The 24,176-nt window shown below is 33.0% G+C and overlaps 1 pseudogene; it reads left to right on the plus strand.

The window, feature by feature from the left end:
• Positions 1 to 24,176, plus strand: part of LOC149535631 (GDSL esterase/lipase At2g42990-like) — a 109,165-nt pseudogene that overhangs the window by 79,913 nt on the left and 5,076 nt on the right.

The raw sequence follows: 24,176 nt of genomic DNA on the forward strand, positions 1-24,176 counted from the left end.
GGACTATGTAATTATGGGTTTTGACAAGAATATGCCTCCATGAAGGGAGCATGGTGGAAGGTTTAGAGTTGTTACTCCTAAGGTTAAAGCCCTGCAGAGACAAGTCTAAGAATTACAAGAGGAGATCTATAGAGGGATAAATGTTGTCATAGGCCACAAAAGTGAGGAAGAAAATGAAGGAGAAGGAAATATTGGGCAAAAAGGGGAAGGAGATGGAGAAGTCCTAAACCAAATGAAGGAGAGATTTTTAGGGTAAATTCCAAGCTTGGAAAAAGACCTAAATTGACTTTGCCATGTTTTTAGGAAATCTAAACTTGGATGAATTGATTAACTGGACAAATGAGCTAGAGAAATATTTTGAGTATAAGGATATTGGGGACCCTGATAGGGTTAAGTTTGCAAAGGCCAAAATGAAAGGCCATGCCAAAATCTAGTGGCAAGAGATTCTATTCAAAATAAATAGAAGACGAAAGGAGATAATCACAAGATGGGATCACATGGTGGACAAAATAAAGAAGTAGTTCATTCCTATTGATTATGAGCTTGATGTTTGTAAGAAGATGCAAGGGTTAAAGAAAGTAGGAAAATATGTCTGAGAATATGCAAAGGTGTTTTACCAAGTTTTTATTAGGACAGGGCACGCAAAAGAAAACAAGGATAAGGTTTCCTATTACCTTAGTGGGTTAAGACCTAGAATTCAGGAGGAGTTTTAAGTCTAGTTAGAATGACTAGCATTGAAGAGGCATACTAGTTTACCTTGCAAGTTGAGGAGAAGCCAGAAAAAAAGTTTCAAGGAGGAAGGGGTGGTGGCAAGTCATTTGGAGGCCAAAATGAGAATAAGAAGAAACATGAAGATGTGGGTACTAGTCAAAATTAGAGGAATGAGGCTTTCAACCGCTCGTATGATCAAAACTTTGGAGATCAAAAAGGAAGAGGAAGAGGATGTGGAAAACGTTTAGGAAGAGGAGGCTTCTATGGTACCTATTTTCATTGTAATGAAGAAGGTCATCGAGCCTTCAAATGCCCTCAATTCCAAGGAAAGATATATAGGAGAACTGATTGTAAAGCAAGGGCTACTCATGTGGATGATGATGCATAGTCATCACATTCAGAGGATGCAAAAAGAGAAGAGGTTACAGTTAATGAAAGGGTCTTATTGAGTGGTGATACTAAACCTAGACAAAGGAGGATTTTATTTCTTACTAGGTGCAAGTACAAGGGTAAATATTGTGATGTGATTGTAGATGGTGGAAGCACTAACAACTTGCTGTTAGAGGAGATGGTCTCAAAGATAAAGCTCAAGAGCGAGAAACACCCCCAACCCTATCAAATTGCTTCAATGTAGGATGATCATAAGCTCCTAGTTAGTGAGAAATGTTTGGTAAAGTTCAAGATTGGGAGTTACCATGATGAGGCTCTCTGTACCATCATTCCAATGGATATCATTTATTTTTGGGAAGGTAGTCACAATGTGATAGGTATGTTATGCATGATGCTCATGAAAATACATACTCTCTAAAAAAGGATGGAGTTTGGAACAAATTGAAGCCCTTGATAAAGGAGGGTAGAAAAGGTATACAATAGTGCTAGGGTATGTCTTGTTGATGGAAGAAAATTTATGGATGGCATGAAACATTAACATATGTGTTATGCTTTAGTTCCTAAGAAAGATAAGGAAGGTAGTAGTAAAATTCCACTTGAAGTTTCAGGCCTATTAAGTGAATATGGATATGTCATCTCTGATAATGTTTTAGAAGGGTTTGCATCAGTAAGGAAAATTAGTCATCAAATAGATTTAGTCCCTAGAGCTAGTTTTCCTAACAAGGTTGCTCATAGGATGACTTCTAATGAGACTAAGGAGCTAAATAAACAATTTCAAGAGCTATTGAGGAAAGGTTTGATTCGAGAGAGCCTGAGTCTATGTGTAGTACCTGCAATACTGGCACCAAAGAAGGATGGAGAGTGGAGAATGAGTAAAAAATTTTAGGTTATAAATAGAATAAACATCAAATATCAGTTTCCTCTGCCAAGAATGGATGATCTTATGGACTATTTGAGTGGAGTTCAATACTTCACAAAGATAGATCTCAAGTGGTTATCACTAGATATGGAAATGAGAGGGAGATGAGTAGAAGACTACATTGGAGACCAAGGAGGGTCTATATGAGTGGTTAGTCATGCTCTTTGGATTGGCCAATGTGCTAAGCACCTTCATGTGGCTTATGAATGAGGTACTAAAGAAATTTTGGGGATAAAATGTTATTATCTATCTAGATGATATTTTTATTTTTAGTAAGTCTTTGGATGAACATTTATTGCACATTTGTAGTATCCTTGAAAGGTTGAGGTAAGATAAATTATTGATTAATTTGAAGAAGTGTAGCTTTTTCAAAAGGGAGTTAGTATACACAAGTTTTGTTGTATCAACTAAGGGTCTCAAAATGGACCAAATGAAGGTGAAGGTCATCTTGGAATGGCTTGCTCCAAATTCTACCACTAAGGTGAGGTCATTCCATGGTCTAGCTAATTTTTATAGGAAACTCATTAGGAATTTCAATAGTGTATGTACACCCCTAACTAAAACAATAAGGGGAGATAATAAAAAGTTCAACTGGACTACAAGAGCTACAAGGAGTTTTGAATTGTTGAAGAAGAAGGTGACAGAGCAACTTATATTGGCACTTCTTAATTTTAACAAAGTGTTCCAAGTGGATTACGATGCTATTGGTAGTGCTATTGGGGCTATATTGAACCAAGAAGGTAAACCAATTTCCTATTTAAGAGAAAAACTTAATGATGCAAAGAAGAAGTATTCTATTTATGATTAGGAGGTCTATGCAATAGTTTAGGCTTTAAATAAATGGAGGCATTATTTGTTTCCAAAAGAATTTGTTTTGTATACTGATCACCAAGCATTGTAGTACCTAAATAGCCAAGGTAAATTGAATTAGAGACATTTGAAATGGGTAGAGTTCTTGCAAAGCTATACATTTTTATTAAAACATAGAATCGAAAGGTCTAATACGATTACAAATGCATTAAGTAGGAGATAGTTGTTGTTGATAGTAATGTAGGTTGAAGTGGTTGGGTTTGATGAACTCAAGAAGCTATACCCTAAGGATCTTGACTTTACAAAGGCTTGGAAGGCTTGCAAAGAACCTATTGCTCTACACAAGACTAGGTGGCTAGATTACATGATTTAGGATGGTATGTTGTTCAAGGAAAGCCAATTCTGTATTCCAAGGAGTTCCATGAGGGAGAACTTAATCAAGGAGATGCACAGTGGAGGGATGGTAGGACACTTTGGTCAAGATAGGACCATTGCTATTATTAGAGAACATTACTTTTAGCCTCAATTGTTATAGGATTTGAACAAGTTTGTGCAAAGTTGTAAAGTATGTCAAATAGCCAAAGGATTTAGTCAAAATACTAGACTCTATCAACCATTGCCTATTCCATCGAAGCCTTGGGAAGACATGAGTATGGATTTTGTTCTTGGATTGCCAAGGACACAAAGGGGTAATGACTCAATATTTGTGGTGGTTGATAGTTTCTCCAAGATGGCACATTTCATTCCATGCCACAAGACTCATGATGTAGTGCATATTGCAATTTTTTTTTTTAGAAAGGTGGTAAGGCTATATGGTCTCCCAAAAAGTATTGTTTCTAATAGAGATACTAAATTTGTTGAGTATTTTTGGATGACTTTGTAGAAGAAGTTGAAGATAGAATTGAAGTTTAGTTCTGAACATCATCCATGGGCTAATAGATAAATAGAAGTTGTCAATAGAAGTATGGGCAATTTGTTGAGATGTTTAGTAGGAGATAGACCCAAGGGATGTGATTTGACTCTAGCACAAGTAGAATTTTATTACAATAATTCTATAAATAGGAATATAGATAGATCATCATTCCCAATTATGTGTTGGAGTAGTCCAAGGACTACACCAGAGCTGAGGAACATGTAGCAAGGGGAGACGACAAGTCCTGAGGTTGAAGACTTTGTTAAATATGTCAAGAACCTACATGAGGAGGTGCAAGCACATATTACAAACATGAACCTATAGTATAAGGCTAGGGTAGATTAAAATAGGATATATAAGGAGTTCCAAGTCAAAGATTAGGTTATAGTATATTTGAGAAAGGAATGATTTCTAGTGGGTACCTATGACAAGCTGAAGATGAAGAAATTTGTCCCCTACAAAATTTTGAGGAAACATGATTTAGAGAATGCATATAAGGTGGAGTTGCAAGATGGGATTCACATTTCTCCTATTCTCAATATTATCGACTTAACAAAATATCATGAGGATGGTGCGGATGAGGAGTTGATGTTGGAGCCATGTCCAATTCCTACTTCTATGAATGAAGAGATAAAAGAAATAATGGATAGTCATGTGGATTGGAGTACCAAAAATAGGTAGTATGAAGAATACTTGGTGAAGTGGAAAGGATGACCAATAGAAGAATCAACTTGGATATCTACAATAAAGGTTTACCATTTTGGTATTCCTCTACAAACTATAAAGTGACAAGGTCACTTTTCAATCTACCTTGGGTGTCTGATGCAAAAGCATCTAATGGTGTAAGGGCAATCCTTTATCACCCAAAAATATGCTTAGTGTCCATTTTTTTAAAAAGTGTTTTTATTTCTAGATACCCATTTGGGTCAAAAAAAGATTCTAACTCTTATAGCTCCACTATTGGTTTTTTCGGTTAGGGTTTTTTAGCACCTTGGGGTATGCGCCAATGTAGAAAATAGGTTATTTTATAATTGAGCTAGAATTATAATGAGTTAGAGGGTGTAAGTTAGAGGGATGATTATACTTGTAATTTAAATCACTCCAAAAAAGAATTAGCTCAAAAGGCTTTAGTTTTGAAAGTTATTGTAGTTTTAAGTTGCTTGGAGACCTCCTAAGAGCACTTCAAAGTTAGATTTAAGGCAATAAACAACCTTGTATGAGCCCAAAAATTGGGAGATGACAATATCTTTTCCACAGGACTCTAGAGCACTTGAAGAGATTTTTGAAAATATAAACAGTTTGTCAATCGAAGTCCCAGATCAAAAGTTATGCCTCCCGAAAGTTGGACTACCATTTCTTGATTCTTCTAATTTTAAACCAACTTCTAATGGGTTTTCTAGAACCTTTTGTTTTGGTGATGGATGCAAAATGGAATAATATAAAATTTATTCCTAACCCTAAACTTAATTTGGTTTACTTAACAACATTTCTAGTATTGTAAAGGTAGTTTTTGGTGGAGTTTAGGAGAAGGTGTTGTGAGAAGGGTTTTGTCTACAATCTAATAAAATTGTAAGCCCATAGGGCATGTCATGGAGTCTATTTTTGTTGTACTAGATTTAATAGCATATAATTTCTGATAATAATATTCCCCTTTTTCTATTGCATTCATTTTTGTCTTGGTTTGTGTCCCTGTCAAGTTAAGAAATTGGTTGAGGTCCATGGTGGCTCAACTATGGGATCTTCTTAGGCCATGGAGTCTGTCTAGAATCCTAAATTATCCACCCATTTCTCTAATCCTAACTCCCCCCATATTACCATTTCCCCTCCCCCCCCCCCTGCAATATTAATCTAAATTATTTTTGAGATTCAAAAATTTCTCACTTTGTCTCCCCTTCCTTTCTACCTAGAAAGGAGGATAGAGGTTTTGATTTGGAGGCTCTGTCTTTACACTTGGATGAGAATTATATTTTATATAATAGGAATAAGGTAGTTATCAAGTTGCTTGTATTCCATTTAAAGATAGACCACAAAACAATTAATAAATTAGAAGCCCTGGAAGAGGTTGAATTGAAGGAAGAGGACTCAACCAATGGTAAATGAGATGAAGCTTGGTGGGCGGTGGGAAGAGACCTAGGCGATAAGATACATAATCAAGTTGTTAGAAGAGTGGGTATCTATGATTCACATAATGGTTCCTTCCAAAGAGATTCTTTGGGCTCCATGAAGTAGTCTTAAGAGAAGCTATGGGAACAACTCAAAGTGATGGTGTCTCAACATAATGTTTCCCAAAAGAGGATGGAGTCTACCATTTTTGGGATTAAGGAACAACTAAAAGGAAGTAAGCTCAAAAGAAAGAGGATGGAGGATTCTTAGAGTAAATAGGAGATTTGGCATATGGTTTCTAAACATGTCATTGGGTCAAGTGATACTACTTCTTCTAGTTCAACCAAATAACCCTCTTCCCTAGATAAGCTCAAGGATTTTGAGAGGTACCTATGATTCTTGGGTTTTTTTACTACTAGGGTCTATGTTGGTCATTTTTTTTGAATTTTTGGTTAGATGTAAAGTCAAGTGTTTGAGGTTTGTTGGTTAAATTCTATCTTCTTTTTGGTTTAAGTTTAAGTTTTTTTCCTTCTAATTTTTTAAGATGTTACATCTCACAAACCATTTTTCTCTATCCTTTAGACTTAATGTTACATTTTTGTTACTTAGATGCTACTATTGTTAATTGATAAAAGTATAAACAAGATAATAAGATACTGAGAGAGGAAGTGAATCATAAGCTTAAGAACTTTTTCTTTTCAACCATTCATTCACACATTCACCAATTATCTTGTGCATGTAAAAAATGTAATAATAAACTTGTCGTAACTTGTAAATATTATCTATCACATGGATGAAAATAAACACATAACACAATATTTTTAACCCAGAAACCCTTGAAGGTGAAGGTAAAACTGGAGTGGGGATGACACCCAAAAAGTTTTAGTACTACAATAATAAACTTAACCTATTATGGCTACAATATTTGATCATAATATATGATGTACCCTCTGAGAGATCTTTCCTATTGAAAGCATTTGAGACTGTTAGGCCTCACCTTGTCAGAGGATTTAACACTTACAATAAAGTAAGGAGTCTCTTAGGAGATTTACGAAGATCTATTAAGACACTATGTTAAGAGATTTACCCTAACTCAAATTGGTTAGAACTGATTTAGTACCTAACTCTCGATATGCTCTATAAGATGATTTTGAGTCTTCTCCTTGTAAACTAATCCTCTCTATTAACATAATAAAACTTTTCTTTTCCTTCAATACTTTGAATATGTCACTTTCTCTATTAAGAGATAACAAAACACTTCCTCTAACTTTTGATATGATCTCAATCTTTCACTTTAGTAATTTCATATTAGTCCTTGTTCACATAGACTCTCTTCTCTTCTCTTCATCACCACCATATGATCTAGGTTAAGATCTTGTCCATTTAAATAGTTTCATAAATATTTTTCTAGATACTTCCATATTTTTCCTATTAATCTAAATCATTGATCACAAAATATAGGGATCTATGATCTACTTCATAAACATGTAAAAATCTATGTAATAACCTATGCATATATTAAATTTTCCTTCCATTTCAACTTGAAAATAATTTATCTCAAGCTTTATACCATTCCTAACTTTACAGTATACTCTGCATTACTCAGCATTTACTATGTTCCGCTACTCATCATTGTTGTTGCTTTATTTGTGTTGTGCTCAACATGCACTATGTAACTTGGCACTTGCATACTTTGAAATGATCAGTAGGTGTTGAGCTTGGCTTGTATAGAAAATACTTTTTTGACTATACACTTACTTGGCTCCTATAGAGCTCAGTACATATATACTTATGTACATGACTCAACCTATATAGAGTTGCTTGGTCCCAGTGATGACTATCTAACTCTACCTTCTAAATGACTAAGTTTTTAACACTAATAGAAAATAATGGTTAGAGATACCAATAATCTACCCCATTGACATTAGTGGAAAAATACTTTGTCATTATTACATCATTACAAATACAATCTAATATGAGCTCTCCCCCTAAGTCGTATGACTTATGCCAAAAAATGAATAATGAATAAATACTTATCTACATACTATGCTCTATGACAAAAATCTCATTCCCCCTTCAAAAAATCCATTTATGCCTTATCTTTGAACATGTATGTCACAGCTATTGGGGTTGAATAGGTGGAAGAAAACATTATTTATCAATAAATTTCTAATGAATTAGGGTAATCATGGATAGTGCATGATCCCACATGGATCTTATTTCTTCCAAAATGTGATTTTTCAACTAGGTCAATCAAGCTATCATCCACTTGTAAGGAAACTTGCAACAAAGAATATAATTGTTTCCACATAACCCATAATAGATCTGAAACAAATATGCAACTAAAATTCATATGCAAGAGAATAGACAGCATACCCACAAAAAATTGACACAAGATATACCCTAGGAAACCCTCATTGATGGAAAAACCTAGCCTCTAAAAGCATCCATCACCATGTATTATTCAGCAAAAACATTTTTGTAATACTACCATGGAAGCCTTCAAAGCCATAACCACCACCAAGCAATCTATGTGAACAAGCATGAATCCATGTTTCTCGTTTCATTCTTACAGCCTTCACAAATATTCCATTGGCTAACCTGTCAAGCCTTGTACTACTTGACTCCTTCCCTCTTTCCCTCCTGTCTTGTCTCACATTTTATCTTGTCTCTACAACTATACTTGTAGTTGCTTATATAATAGAAAGTCCAAAAAAACCACTAAGTGGTATTACAAAAACCATATGCTAAAACCATGTGCTACCTAACCCATTGAACCCACATTTAATATTAGAAATTTAATTCATTTTCCCAATATTAAATAATTACGTGAAATATTATCACAATGTTAAAATACAACTCATCAAGTATATCCCCATGGAAATATTTATATGTTTTACATCCATCTAGGTGCAACATTACATAATAAAATAAAATAATACAATATAAAAATATTATGCAATGTGTGCAACACCCATTATCTCAATAATCTCCCACTTTTTGTATATGTTGCATAGGGTTAATTCAGAGCCACATAAATAAAAAAGGGAACAATCCCTCCCAGCACATCCACCATCATGGATCGAAGTACACCATGTATTCTATCCTGGTACCCATAACAAAATCAAAGTATCTATAATCTCAAACATGAATGATCTCACCTCCTATTATGCCACTACCATTGAACATACATAGAAGCCATCTAAAGAGAAAGTCACTGAACCTATTGCATTAGAAGATCATAAAATCCTATACCAATTGAAATTTCAAGAATAATAAACCTAATCCAAAGGTAATCACATGTATTTGTAGTTGTAAAAATATGCATAGCTAAAATAGCACCCATAGCAAGTGCCAAACCCATCCAACTATCCATACCAAGTGAATATCACATCATCAACATATCTAATATGTAACCTATAATCACAAGCTTCAAAAGAATATAACCAAGAAGCTCCCACTATGAAAGATAATGTCAACTCTATAACCAATCCACTCACAAAATCTCAAAGAAGTGAATCCATGTAGTATCAAGGACATCCACAATATGTAAACCAATAACTTGCAAGAACAACTCTCATCAAAAAATCTCCAACTATCTTCCAAGCTCTCCATAACCAATAGAAGAAAGAGATCAAGGAATAATCATGCAATCTCTCACATGTCATACATGAGCACAAACCAGTGATCACAATCTCTAACCAATCTTGAACCCAATGTAAGTGAAATTGAACATCTATGAAGACAACTAGGACCAAAGAGAAACCATGCAAATCATAACCTATATCATGTCCTTCTCTACACACCTCTGGATATAAACTATCAAAGTATGATCTCCTCATAAAACCCCAACAAGAAGCCACAACAACAACCAAACAATACCATATAACTAATCATTAATGTAAGCCTCTCACAAGAAGATCAAACTCATAAACCATTCCTAATCCAAGGAATATGCACAGTATAAAACCATCTCCCAAACTCAGCCATCATATCAACATATGAAAATGGAGATAACCAATCCTAAAGCATCTCTCAAATGAACCCTCCAGAACTAACTCATGTACTATAGCTCACAATCCATATCCATGAAAGACAAGCATAAACATAATGCACCTGAGAGGAACAATGGGATATACCTCTCAAGTTGTAAACCATTGAGTAGACCAAGAGTAGGGAATGCGAATACTCATCAAGATATCCAAGTCTCTAACCAAGACTCAACTACAATCTCCTCTCAAATTCGTAGTAGGTGAATGCCCCTTAGAATTCCTATTGAAACCATCAATTGTCCCAACAAATAATTCTCTACTCAAAGATAAAATAGCATCACCACCATCTCTAAGTATCCATGAGCACCTATAACCAATCAATCCATGCCAACTCCAAATGCAACATAGCAATATCACAAAGTATCTAGCTGATGATCAATGTACTCAATACCAAGAAACTAAACCAAGATCATTGTCAAAGTTCCAACCATGGCCTCAAGATCATAAACATGAAAACATGATCTAACCATTGCAACTAAATAGATAACATGCTCCATATGAATATACTATAACATGTCAAAAAATTAAATATGTATCAAAAGTATACCATGAAATAATAATGAAACCATCCTAACACCAAGGATAACATGTCAAATGAAAGCATAAACCACACCTTTACCAAGAAACCCATTAGTCCTCAAGATGCAAACATCTCCACACACCATGAAAAAAACCATCTCCACATACCATGAAGAACCATCTCCACACACCATGAAGATAACCAAGAACCCCATGATTCATTAAGATCTAACCATCTTGACACACCATGAAGATAAAAAAGTGCACCATGCAAATATCAAAGATGCTTCTGCAGCAACATGATCTAAGACAAATCTCAAACATCTACAAACACTCAATAAATATATCAATGCCAAAAACTCCCACTCAATCATGGTATTGAGTAACCCATGGCATCATAAAATCCATCTCCTACATGAAGATCCTCCAAGTTTCATCACTATCACAAGCTCCCACTAAATTGTGCTTCCAAGCTATCCATGACATCATGATGAAAATCCATCCTCTAACCATTAGAATCAATCAAGACATTAAACCGTCAAAGAACTCAAAGTGCACATCATGTGCTACTCAAAAGAAACTAAATAACCATGATCCTCAACTAAGAAGATACACCACCATAACCAAATTAGGAATCCAAATGAATAAACATCAAGGATGTACCTGTATGTCCAATCATGTCATGTCAAAATGCATGGCACCATGATCACATCCATGAACTGAGAAACTAACTCTCCATATGTCCAACCTATCAGCATAAAATAGTCAACCACAATCCTCCACCATGACTATGCCTAGTAACAACATCTCATCCCTTCTACATGAAGAAAAATTAGCAAATCATGTGACTTAGCACATAGATAACCCAAATACAAGTCACCAATCTAAATATGCATCAATAATGAAAGACCAATGGGAAAAGACAACCCATATCCAAGCCATAAATGCAACCTATAAGTATAGACTTCTTACAACACTGCACAACTTGTAGACCCAACAAGTCATCATACGTATCTAAACCAAACATTGATAATCATATCATCATGAGACCAATCTAAAATATGAACTGAGTATAAAATGATATCAAATCTTAAATCTCCAAACATACTATTTCATAAACACACAATGCTACCATAATAAAAAAATATATGATATACTATTCAAATTAATATATCACCAAATAAATTATGCCAAACCTACACCAAATCAAAACCAATGTGTAGAGCTCTCCAAGAGCTTTCTATTGACTACTCAAAGTCCAAGATCTAACTCCATATGCCTAAGTTATGCCTTAATTTGTGCTCAAAATGAACAACATCTAACTTTTGGACTTTTATAACCTAACAAAATGTCAAAATCACATAACCAGACCTATACCAAGTTGTAGTGCTCTGCATTACCTTTCTAACAGCTATAAGAAGTCTTAAATCCGCTATCCTAAGAGAAAAAGTTATGATTTTTTTACTAAGATAGTCTTTTTACCATTTTCACAATGATTTTTTTTTTTGTGAGAAAAATTCTAACGAGATAAAATTTGATGGCCATCATGGGTTGAAAATAAAAATCTCTTTTATTTCCTCTAAATATAGCCAAACTAGGGCATATAATATAACCTAAATCCAATGGTGAGGTTTATTTTTACCCAAGAGATAATTATTACAAGATCCCCCTAAAACTCTCATTTAAATGAAATATCCAAAAAATCTACTTGACCAATAATTTCACATGCCCAAAATCTATCAATATCCCATCATAATAGAAAACCCAAAATTCTCAGATTTGAAATTTAAAAACTCATATATCTTGCCCTTTGTTTATTCCTCTTATGCACTTCCATGGATTCAATCTAGGGTTACAATAATTAAACCATAGCTCTAATACAATTTGTAAGGAAACATGTAACAAAGGATATAAGTATTTCCACATAACCCATAATAGATCTAAAACAAATATGCAATTGAAATCCACTTGCAAGAGAATGGACAACATACCCACAAAAATATTACACAAGATATACCCTGGAAAAGCATCATTAAGGGAAAAACCTGGCCCACAAAAGCATCCATCACCATGTAATATTTAGCAAAAACACCATTTCAATACAACCATGGAAGCCTTCAAAGCCATAGCCACTACCAAGCAATCCATGTGAACAAAAATGAATTCACACATCCCATGCCATGCTTCCAACCTTCACAAATGCTCACTTGGATAACCTATCAAGCCTCATCCCACTTGACTCTTCCTCTTTTTCCCTCTTGTCTTGTCTCACTTTTTACCTTGTCTCTACAACTACCCTTGTGGCTACTTATATAGTAGCAAGTCTCACAAAACTGCCAAGTGGTATTACATAAACCATATGCTACCTAACCCATTGACCCCACATTTAATATTAGAAATTTAATTCATTTCCCCAGTATTAAATAATTACATGAAATATTATCACAATGTTACAATACAACTCATCAAGTATATCCCATGGGAAAAATATACCACTGAAAGATTGTGATCTTCTTTTTTAAGATCCTAAAATGATTGCATCTCTCTTTGCATGACCTCTAAGTGACATATCAACATTTCTTGAATGTGATATCAATTTAGATCTCATGTTGTTGTTAGCTATCTGAAGCTTGACCAATGTGCCTTGAGCATTCAATAATTTATTGTATGGATCAGTTCTAGACCTTAATGACTATGAAATAATATTGTTGGTTCTCTTCCTCTTAGCCTTAATCTGGTGTATTTGTGCCTAAATACAATTTGTGAATCTTGGCACATCTAACAAAATGTTACAGTACTTTTTGTAGAAGTTTTGTCATAACTTGTATGTAGCCCTGCAATTGAACTTTCTTCTTAGAAATTGTTATGGAAACTTTATCCACAACCTTATTCTCCAATATTATTTTTAAACTATCCATTAATTTCTCATCAGATTCCATATTACTAGCATCAACAAAAAATATCCCATCATAAAGTACCTACTTTTGTTTGTACTCTCTTCTTAGCTCTTCTTATCTTTTCTTTTTTTCCAAAACATTTGTAACAAAATTGTTTATTCCAAGGTGAGATTCACCAAATTAGTTGTGCCATCTCAATTACTTCATCTAGAATCACTTTTATATATGGTGAGGTATCTTTTTTTTTCCTCTAATCACCAAAGGATTTTTGTTGCTTAGTACTACTCTAAGAGTTGGTGAGGGATTTTCACCACTCAATCATGTTGATACTTTAGTGCTTGAGACAAAAATGGTTGCACTTGATTGATCTCTAGTCATCTCTTTATTTTTCTCAATATGAGGTGTTGAAGTAGCTTTATTAACTACACTTGTGTCCTTCAAATAAATTTATGCCTTTGTGCTTGTGAGCCTTGATTTCTCGGCCTCTAGAGTGTTAGGGGTATCAGTATATATTGGTGACATGTTGCCTTGCAAACTCGACACACTTGAACTTTCTTCACTATTGTGATCATCTTTGATGGTCACCGTTTTAATTTCTTTCTCTATATCTAATCCCTTGGTTGATAATCCAAAACTTCTTGTCCAAATAAATTCATATTGCTATGTTACAACTTCCATTTTATTATGGAAAATAAAAAGTATTATATACTTAGGAACAAATTTGTTCCTGTACTTTTCTAAAAAATACTTCTTGTTGATCCTAGGATAGATCAGGCATAACTCTGACTAAATTTCAGTCCTTGTCTTTTTCTCTTCTTATTGTACCTACTACCATCTTCTTTCAAGTCTATCATATAATTCCTTGGGTATTTTCTTCTCAATTTCACTAGGAGCTTGCTTATGATTTGCAATCATTTCTACCATAGCCTCCTCAATTTTGGTTCTATTAGTATTATCCAATGTATCATATTTTACAAATCCAAAGTTGGATAATCCTAAATATTTTCTTAGATCTACACATACCTCATCAATAGACTTTTTATTTCCTTTGGGTGGTCCTCTAACCAATCTCCTTCTCTTTGTTTTAGATGCACTGGGCTCAATAGTCTCTAGTACTCTCTTCTTTGGAATATACTTGGCACTAGCAGTTGCCCTAGTTCTTGGCTTATTTGGTGGTGGAGGAGATAGGGGTGTCACCACTGGTTTCTTCTTAGTTTCTTTAGCCTTCTTACTCGGTGGAGTGACAACAACTAGGGCTTTACCCTTGTCTCCTTCCTCTTCTTCCTCTTCCTTATCACCACTATCTTTTCCTTCATCTTGTCCAAGACCTTGTTTAATTTGTAATGGTTTCATTCCCTTGACTTGGGTGCCCAATATTGCTTCTAAGTCTTCAATCATTCTTTTCCTTTTCTTCTCCTTGGAAGATATCTTTATATTCATAGTTATTCCTACCTTTTCTTCCTCATGTCTTCCAAAAGATTTATCCTTAGTGTTTATTTCTTCTTTCAATAGTGCAATAATGTTTACACTCACTAAATCACTATCAATTTCTTAATAAAAAACTTTGTAACCAAGATTTCCTTGGCTTTACTACTTGTATAAATGTACTATCTATATCTACAAGAAAATATATGTTATTATAATACCTTATATCCAATTCATTAGGTATTCTCATCCTCATCTTGATTCTTTTCTTGAATTCCTCAAAATAAGCATCCATGACATTCTCAAAATTTGCTCCTAATTGAGTAATGTATTCACTTATCTATCTTATAACTAATTTGTGTTGCTCCCAAATAGCATCACCAATACTAGGAAAATATTTCTAGATATAAAAGAAAATACATACAACAAGGGATCTAAATTTACACATTGAGTTCTTTTCTTTTCTGATAGATGATAGTTTCTCTACTAATTGGATTCTTTGAAGTTCGGCAAGATCATATTAATGATCTTTCATCACTATCTTTAATGCTTGATCCACTACCATACATGACACACTATTCAATCTTCTTGACTGGTAAAATTTGTGAGCTATAACTATCATAGAAAATTCAATTAGTGGATCAAAAATGTTTGTAATGGATAGACCTTGTCCATTCCACTCGACACCTATGTTTTATTCAATTTCATGTTGACTCAAGTATCACATGGCTTTCTTCTTATATGGTTGGATAGAATATAACTTTGTGAATCATTTTCTTCATGATCTTTATGGGTCCATTCTATTAAAAAAATTCATGGATTCTTCTCAAAACAATTTTAATCTATTCAATTTTGAAATTCCTTGGAAATTCTAGGGAATGAGTTAACCCTTACCTTTCATCAACTTTAAATTCATCCTTCAAGATCCTTCAAATTACATAACTTCTCATATCCTTCTCTGATCTCATAATCTTCTACTTCTTTTATCTTACACATATGATAGCTCCTCATATCATGGATCATAGTCACTTTTCCTAGTATTGAAGATAATGCACCCATTGAATCTCCTTTCATTGTGATTTCTGGAATAGCACAAAAATTTTGTGGAGGACACACGTCACTCTTTACCAATTACATTTTACTAACCTCTTGGCTAATTCCAACAGTAGATGAAGCTACCATATCCTTTGTTAGCATTTGAATTCTCTTCTTTCTTCTTTGAATTACTTAGAATAGTTTAGATCACTTTTCTAGTCACTCAAATTGTCAAATTACTCTTTGCTCTTAAAGTATGTATGAAAGGTATGATACAATGCCTTCAAAATTTGATATATACCTTCTCTTAATCAATTTAGGGTCTCTATTAATGTTATGTACTGAGGTATTTAGAAGCTAGCTATCTTAGTTGATATTGGTGTCTTTGAACTAGGTTTTTACTTTTCAACTCAGTCTCTTCCATATTAGTCAGTCTCTACCATTTTGCTTCTCAAGTGCTCGGTCTATGTTGCAATGCTCTGTCAACATATACATTTTTTACTAATGTTCAACAACCCTTCATAAATATATTCTTATGCATGTTCATATATGGAAATATGAACTTTGGACATTTTATGTAAGAAACTGATGTATGATATATCAATTAAGTATACAGTTACATACATACCTTTCTTGCTTAGTTTGAAATGACATGATCACTTTCTCCATTGGATTGGGTGACCTCAACTCCATTTGTCCCACTATTTCTCTCTTCTTCTTTCTTTTTTCCTTTTTTGATTCATCTCCTTATTTATTTGTTCAATGTCTAAGAGTTTCTTTTACCTTTGTCTTTTGTTTGATTTTCTGAATGCACTTGAGTCTTGCAATTCTTGTTTATATGTCCAAACTTCTAACATTTGGAACATGCATTGCTAGGTGCATAATTTTTCCTTTGATTTGTCTAATAATATATTTTCTTAGATATGCATTCATATTCTATGTGCCCATACTTTTGATAGTTATAGTAGTATCCTTCAAATCTAGGTGTAGTAGATGCATTTATCATTCTTGACCTGCACTCATGTATTTGATGTCATTGTTTCATGTAATAAAAATAGTAACAAGTATACTTAGATTTATAATTTTTTGTACCATGTTTTTTTTGACAAATTTTTTTAGTATGACCAAGTTTTCCATAGTGATAGCATGTTGTTTTGTCCTTTGAGTTTGCATTCCTCAGCTCTCCATTCCTGGATGATTCTCCTTGCTCAGTGTATGAATATCCTAATCCATCAGTGCTACTAAATGACTTCATAAGTTCTTCAAAGTACTTCATTGTTTTTTTTGGTTTGTTGAATCTCTCCATAGATTCTTTCTTAGTTTTCAATTCATTCTTTAGTATGTCCTTTGATTTGAGCATTTTTATTTTGACATCCTTTCGATTTAATTCATGATTTGTAAGCATTAGTTGATTCATCATGTCCAGTTGTGAGTTTATGAGATTCTACACATCTAATATCATTTATTTGAGTTTGATAACCATCACTCTTTTATCTTCCTCAATAATAGTTATTTCATCATATTTCTTCTTCTTTTTTAGTCACTTCACATAATCTTACTGATTAAATTTCTTGTTCTCTTTCTAGCCCTCTTATTTCTTCATTTAGGATTTTGTTCTTTTCATGTAGATCTATAGATGCTTTGTCATTTGGATTGATTTATTCAAACATTCCTTCAATCTCAACTTCTTCATATAAAAATTGTTTATCTTGGATAGCCAGTTCCTTTCTTCTTTTTAGGTATCTCTTCAAATCTTGTCTTGCTATCTCAAGTTTTTTTATTATGATTTGGATGTCAATCACCTACTTCTCAATAGCCTTGTCTAGTTTAAAAGCTTCCATCTCCAAGATCTAATCTCCAAGAAATTAATCTTCTCTCAGAGAACCAATGCTCTAACACCAATTTTTAATTGATGGAAGTATAAATAGAATAGAAAGATACTGTGAGTGGACTAAATCAAAATCTTAAGAACTTTTTTATTTTCAACTATTAATTCACATATTCACCACTTTATCTTATGTCTGTAAAATGTGTAATAATAAAATTGTTGTAACTTGTAAATCTAATCTATCACATGTATGAAAATAAACACAAAACACAATATTTGTTACCTAGAAACCCTCCAAGGTGAACGTAAAAGTGGGGTGGGGATGACACCCAAAAATCTTCACCATTGGAGTAATAAAGTTAACCTACTAGGGTTATAATGTTTGATCATAATATATGATCTACCATGTGAGGGGTATTCCTTGTTAAGAGAGGACTACTAGGTCTCACCTTGTTAGAGGATTTAAGACTTATGATAAAGTAAGGAATCTGTTAGGAGATTTACAAAAATATATTAAGATATTTACCCTAATTCAAGTTAGTTAGAATTGATTCAGTAGCTAACTGTCAGTATGCTCTATATGCTAATTTTGATTATTCTCCTTATAAATTGATCCTCTCTTCTTATTAGATAAAAATTTTCTTTCCCTTTACTACTCTAAATAGATCACTTAGTCTGTTAAGAGATAACACAATACTTTTTTTGACTTCTAATCTAATCTTAATCTTTCTCTTCATCAATCGCATAATACTCCTTGTTCGCATACACTCTCTTCTCTTCTCTTCATTGCCACCATGTGATCTAGGTTAAGATCTTCTCCTTTTAAAGAGTTTCATAAAGATTTTTGTAGATACTTTCATATTTTTCCACTTCATTTGAATCATTGATTACAAAACATAGGAATTTGCATGATCTATATCATAAATGCATAAAACTCTCTATAACAACCTCTACATATATTAAATGTTCCTTCTATGTTGGCTTGAAAATAATTTACCTTAAAATTTGTACCATTCTTTACTTTTGTGTATACTTTGCATTTCTTAGCCTTTACTATTTTTTGATACTTGACATTGATGTTGCTCGGTTTGTATTGTGCTCAACATGTACTATGTGACTCAAAACTTGTATGCTTGCAAATGCTTGGTATATGTTGATCTCAGCTTGTATAGAAAATTATCAGTCACCATACACTTACTTGATTCCTATAGAGCTTGATACATGTGTACTTATGTACATGACAACCTATATAGAGTAGCTCGATTGTAGTGTTGAATATCTAGCTCTACTTTGTAAATGACTAAGTGTTTAACACTAATAGACAACAATGGTTAGAGATACCAACAAATATGCATCTTGTATAACTATTCAAAAGTCATTATCAAGTGTCTTATAGCTCAGCTTCATATAACAAGTATAAGTATTAGCAAGTTGGAAGCCTTCGTGAAAAATCATAAATGATGATCAAGTTTGGAAAATTTTTGATGAGCTTTCCAAGAAATTAGATGATCAAGATAATTTATTGAAGAATTTGATTTCCTCTGATAAGGAGAAATAGGATATGCATTTTCTTCTAGGAAATTTCTTGATGTTACCTTGTTGTTACTTTGATGTTACTATGCATCTTGTATAACTATTAAAAAATCATTATTGAGTGTCTTATAGCTCAGCTTCATACAACAAGTATAAATATTAACAAGTTGGAAGCTTTTGTAAAAAATCATAAATGATGATCAAGTTTTGAGATTTCTTGATGATCTTTCCAAGAAATTAGATAATTAGGAAATTAGGAAATTATAAAAGATCAAGATAATGGATTGAAGACTTTGATTTCCTTCAATTGGGAGAAATAGGATATGCTTTTTCTTCTAGACAATTTCTAATCCAACCAAAACTAAGTGAGAAAGGAGCTTGTGAATATAAGCACCTTCATCAAATAGATGATAGATAAGGTGACCTCTTGCAACACCCTCTAGGAGAAATTCAAATACAAGAAAAAAAAATAGGGAAGTTAAGAAAGAATTTTTAGGTCTCTTCTCAGACAGTGAAAGAGACCCCCTCTACTTTGGCATTGGTTATGTGACAAATTAAGAATGACTCTATCTTAGATCATGTTCATCAAAATTTTAAGTGGTTTTTTGATTTTTGTGGTCACTTGCATTCACTCTGTATTAATTATTTGTGAACTCCATCAAGCCTTGAAGTTATTGGTTTTGCCTCTTTCCTAATTGACTTTTATTTTATATTTTTAATTTTGATAAATCATATATTTTCAAATTTATTTTTGTGTGTGTAACCATAAGATGATATTTTTCTAGAATGCTCTATCTACATTACATTTCATCCATTCACCTCAACACAGTTATGCACCTACTACTATTGTAGGATGCCTCTTGACATTAAAAAGTCATTTCTCATATCTTATTAATCCATATAATTGACACACTTCAAACATATTGGAAAGGTCTCATTAATGTCATGGTGACCAAGTGAGTCCCACATTCTAATTTAAAGCACATGAACAAGAAGAAAATTAGTGGAGAACAAAGACTACACGATACTTCAATAATTATGGGCACAATAATTTATTTAATTGAAATATCAAAATCAAAGTATAAGTTATGCTTTGAGACATGTATTTATTATCTCTTGTAACCATAGGAAACATTAGAGCATGCAATTTAAAGGCAAAGCAAGCACCAACGTAATTCAACACATCTTCTCTTCTATTCTCTTGGTGAAGTTGAATTTCTTTTTGAGCTTTAATAATAATGAACAAAATAACACTATTAACACAATCTAGTCAATAATTGGGAAGCTATTAAGAAATCCTAATCATTTAGGTTTTGCTTTTTTTTTTGTTACTTACATTTTTTCCTATAAAAACTAATGAAAAAGTATTCTTATTATTTATAAATTTAAAAGTTTATAAGATAATATCACTCCTTGAATTTTATGCAGAAACTTCTAAATTAAATTATTTAGATAGTCTTTCAATTAATATTAATAAATTATTGTATGTCTTCACAATTATTTATGACTATGGTTTGCCTAAAACTTAAAGATTGAATGCTAGTTTAATATCATTATTAATTATTATTAAGTTTTGCATTCACTATCTTTGAAACTTTAATTAATTCTTGCCAATCAAAAACAATAATTTTTTAGTAACTCAAATATTTCTAAGGTTCATTTATTTATTTATAAATTTTAGACTCTATATAAATTGGCTGAATTAATTTAATTTATAAGAGCTTTTTTCCAAGGATTTTTATATTCCAACCTTTTCAACTAGATTAATGTTAAATTAATTATTTTAACTCATTTCATAATATGATTATTTTAAAATAATTATTATTGATTTTTTATAAATACATCATATATGAAGGGTTGAAAAAACTAAATATAAAATCAATTATAAAAATGCACTGCACATCAATATATTAGTTTCAACTAAAAAAATCAAATTTTGAAAACACTAATATGTTTTTGTAACATTAAATGAATATAAAAAAAATTGTTAACTTAGATTTTCAATTAATTTTTTTTTATGATTCAAAATGAGATGTATTATATATTTGACATAATAGCTAGTTATACAATTTATTAATTATAACTTTCTAGATAAGGACAAAGTGGCCACAAGTGCAATTGAAAGAATGACTTTAAAATTGATATTTAATTTTCAACATCTACATTCGTCCTCTAGTTATTTACAATAGTTTTGAAGAAAATGTATGCTCTTCCTATAGAGTGCGATACCAATGTGGAAACAAGTTGAGTTATTCAAGGCATACAAGATGCACTTCAAAAATATGGTGGGAGTAGAAAATTCATCCAACATAATTGAGGAAGCCATATTTCTACTAGTTGTAGGTTCCAACGACTTTATACTCAATTATTTTTCTATTCCCAATAGAAGAAATCAGTTTATCATCCAACAGTACCAAGAATTTTTACTTCAAATCTACAACAACTTCATTGAGGTAAAACTATAAACTAATTCCATTACCATATATAGAATAGATTTTCCCGCAACACAACTTTAAGGAAAACCCTAATTTTTTTAAACAAGAGATCAACAAACTCAGGGTACGTAAACTAGGCATGGTTCGACTCCCTCCCTTTGTTGGAATTTAATGTGGTGGTTGTCTTTCCCCTAGAGCCAAATGCCCACCTACCACCCCTAACAAGTTGTAGAATAGCTAGAAAAATTAATATGGGTAGGTGAGTTTTTTCAAATTTGGAAAAGAGGGGGAAATTTTGTGTGGTAGAAAACAAAAGGGATGTCTCTGATTCATTTGACTAGACAAAGAGAAGTTAGAGGAAGAGTAGATCAGAAGTTGTAGAGAAGGAAGAAGAAAGAAGTTGACCAACAGATCTAGTTGTCAAAGTGCAGAGAAAGAAGAAAGTTCATTTCGTGCCTGCAGTTGCACATGTTTCTTCTCTGGTCATTCTGTAAGTTCGTATTTTATTGTGTGGTTCAACCTGTGAAGTAGTGATTGCTCCAGGTGCTATTGTATGCAGCCATTAGAGCTGAGAGTTTAAAGTTTAAAGGTTGAAGTTTCATTAGTTCAAATTTTTTAGGGTTTTCTAGTGGAAGCTAAATGCTCCTAAATTTTCTAATAGTTTAAATCTCAGTTGAATAGAAAAGCAAGCAGGCATACTTGAATCTATTGTTCTTCCACTTCTACTCATTGTCTTTTGAGAAACTTGTTTGAAAGGTTAAAGCTTGGCTCTCTGGTTTTAATGGTGAAAGCATTCGCCTTAGAATTTTTCTAAGTTATAAATTTTTCTCAGTTAGAGCCGAGCTTACTTGGCATCCATTATTGTCAAGCATTTTCTTTGAGTGCCAAGCTAACTCGGCACCTATTACATTTTCTCTGTGTGTCGAGCTCACTCGACACCTTCAAGTGTCGAGCAACCTATCACTCAGCACCATCAAGTACTGAGCAAAACTAGCACTTGACACCTTCATGTGACGAGAAGATTTTTTAGGTTTAGTATTGTGAGTTTTAAATTTAATTTATATTTCTCACATGGTATTAGAGCTTTGAGGCCCCACATCCACAGTGAGTTAAGGAAAAGTTTTTTCTGCGATTTTTGACATGGCAGGAGATGCAGGAAAGATTTGGCAGCAGCCACCACCATTCAATGGGCAAAACTATGATACATGGGAAAAGAAGATGAAAACCATAATAGTTACAAATGATTGGAGGGAATTTTTAGCTAATGGGTTCAATGATGTGATAGAACCAACTCAGTATGCTACCCTAAAAAATGCACAAAAGACTCATTTGAAAGAGTCAAGGAGGAAAGATGAAAAGGCATTAAGTCTTATTGAGGCAGCAATGACAGAGATAATTTTTTCCAAAATTGCAGCAAAAAATTATGCAAAGGAAGCATGGGCTATCCTTGAGACAAACTTCAAGGGGAGTGATAAATTCCGCAAAGTAAAGCTACAAAATATAAGGAGGGAGTTTGAGAACCTTCAAATGAAGGAGAATGAATCAGTTGCAAACTTCAGTTCAAGGACCTCCAATGTGATTAACCAACTAAAGTCAAATGGAGAAGACTATCAAGAGTAGAGGATAGTGGAAAAGATATTGAGGAGTTTACCTCATAAATATGACAATTTGGTCATGACCATAGAAGAGGAAAAAAGACCTCACTATTTTGACAATGGATGAGTTGATGGGTACTCTTCAAACCCATGAGCATAAGATCAATAGATCTACATCTTTTTCTTCCCAAGAGAAAGCATTCAAGGCTCATTCGAATTCAAGAGGAAGGGGGAGAGGAAGAAATGGCTCAGGCAAAAACTCTAGAGGTAGAGGCCAAGGAAATGGAGGACAAAGAAATGCTGCAGCAGAAAGCTCAGGAAGAGCAGATGGAGCAAGTAGCTCACAAAATACTTCAAGAGGAGGTAAGAAAAACTACAACTCAAATAAGAGTAATGTAGGATGCTATTACTGTCATAAATATGGGCATTATGCAAGTGAATGTTGGAAGAAGTAAAATGATCAGTTAGGGCAAGAAAATGTGGCTAATGTGAATATGGGAAGTGGAAACAATGCCACTACTTTCATCATGTGTAATGTTGGTGAAGAAGGAAGCTCTGAGGTTTGGTACCTCGACAGTGGATGTAGCAACCACATGAGTGGTATTGAAACCTTGTAGCTAATTTTAGAATTTTTTGGCTAGTATTTTGGCTAATAATTTAAGATTTGATACAACCTAAATCACCATAGTTTTATAAAATTCAATTCTAGAATATTTAAAATCGCTCAATAATTTATTTTATTGAAAAATTTAAAATCAAATATTCACCACAATATTCGTTACATGAATAGATTTGAGTAACCTAAATACAATATATTATTGGAGCAATTAAATTGAACTAACCAATAATTATCATAATTATTAGTTAATTTAGGGATATATCACCAATATTTATTATTCACTATTGATTTAAAGTATATGTAACGATTCTCATAATATTCCACAAGGTAAAAAAATGTTCAATTTTGATTTGTAATATTCCATGGTGACTAATGAACTTCAAATTATTATT

This window comes from Cupressus sempervirens, chromosome 10 (assembly GCF_028749045.1).
Source record: "Cupressus sempervirens isolate cs-2001-9-10 chromosome 10, ASM2874904v1, whole genome shotgun sequence".
NCBI classification, from domain to species: Eukaryota; Viridiplantae; Streptophyta; class Pinopsida; order Cupressales; family Cupressaceae; genus Cupressus; species Cupressus sempervirens.